This window comes from Saccopteryx bilineata, chromosome 9, assembly GCF_036850765.1.
Source record: "Saccopteryx bilineata isolate mSacBil1 chromosome 9, mSacBil1_pri_phased_curated, whole genome shotgun sequence".
In the NCBI taxonomy this organism is placed as follows: Eukaryota; Metazoa; Chordata; class Mammalia; order Chiroptera; family Emballonuridae; genus Saccopteryx; species Saccopteryx bilineata.
The window spans coordinates 48789345-48791233 of NC_089498.1; positions in this window are offsets into that span (position 1 = coordinate 48789345).

Genomic DNA, 1889 nt, shown 5'->3' on the forward strand with positions numbered 1-1889 from the left:
TACTGTTGAACTGATTTTATTGCAAGATCAAAAGCGATGCACAATGTAAGTCATCCAGCAGGTTCCTGAGTCACTGGAGAGATTGTGGACAATTTGCAGAAGTAGGCGGCTATATTCTGAAATAGTCATCCAATGTAACAGGATTTGACAGTAAATATAGTTACTTCCCATTTATCTTTTCTGTTTTTACTAAAAAATATAAACTTCCTGTTTCAGATATGTGAAGGTATCTTAAAAAATGAGAAAACATAAATCACAGGATTATAACTATGAGACTATGAGCATGATACTTAATTTACCTTATGTTTCCATTAAAGCAGCATAATAACTAATTCTGCGAGTACATGGTGGAGGAGGACACAGAAATAGAACACACTATGGAATTAAACGTTGCATAAGTGCTAAACAATTTGATGACCTATTTCAAGTTTAAACTTACAATGCCAATATATATTATTGGCATTGTATTATATATTTTAAGGGCTGGCTGACCCCATTTCCTCCTCCAATACCATAAATTTCTTATGTAGTAGAAAATTCAAAATAATTTTAAATTTGACAAGATTTTAGACACAGGCAATCGTGTGGGGACTGCAGGAGGGGAAAAGGAATGCGGGGAGGTGGAGGAGGGTAGAGGGGACTAGGTGTGATGGAGGAAGACTTCACTTGAGATCGTGACCACACATATACAGATGATGTATTGTAGAATTGTGCACCTGAAACTTGTGTACTTTTATTAACTAACGTCACCTCAATAAATTCTCAATAAAAATATTTAAAAAGTAAAATTGACAAGATCTTTTAAATCTTGAGAATAAAGACCCTATATTAGTACACAACAATAATTATAATTGCAATTTGGTCTCGAATTCTGTACTTACTTTTAAGTTATCAAATGATATAAGAAGAATTCACATGCAAGAGACTTCCAGAAAGATGACAAGGCTCCAATGTATAAACCTCAGAAACATAAATATTCTGATTAACAAGAGAACTTATGACCTGGCCAGTTGGCTCAGTGGTAGAGCATCGGCCTGGCGTGCAAAAGTCCCAGGTTCGATTCCCGGCCAGGGCATACAGGAGAAGCGCCCATCTGCTTCTCCACCCCTCCCCCTCTCCTTCCTCTCTGTCTCTCTCTTCCCCTCCCACAGCCATGGCTCCATTGGAGCAAGGTTGGCTCGGGTGATGAGGACGGCCCCATGGCCTCTGCCTCAGGTGCTAGAATGGCTCTGGTTGCAACAGAGTGACGCCCCAGATGGGCAGAGCATCGCCCCCTGGTGGGTATGCTGGGTGGATCCTTGTCGAGCGCATGCTGGAGTCTGTCTGACTGCCTCCCCATTTCCAACTTCAGAAAAATACAAAAAAAAAAAAAAAAAAGAGTACTTATTTGATTAGATAGCAATTGTCAACATTAAAGGTGTAAAATGAAAAGAAAAAGTTCTTGTGTTATTAAAAAATAATAACCTTGTGCAATCAGGAACTTTATATAGGTTATAGAAGAAAGTAGAAAACTTTCATAAGATACCTGAACTGTCTCATTGCTTATATTCAAGACTACTGGTCTATATGCTAATGGCTCTCAAAATCTTTATCTCTAGACCTACTCTTACTCTAAAATTCCAGAACCATATAACAAATTTCCTGTTGAATATCCCCACTTAGTTGTGCTTCAGGTATGTCTCTGAAACATAACTGATGCAAACTGGAATAGATTATCTCTCACTAACCCTCCCCTGATCCTACTTCTCCTCCAGTGTGCTGCATTTTGTGCCTGGTATGGACCTGAAGAAAAACGATTCATTTTATGTGAACTCCAAGAAGAAATTTATCTGCTGATATGGACTCCCCGTGACCAACCAAAGATCCACTTTTACTAAGCCATTTGCTGA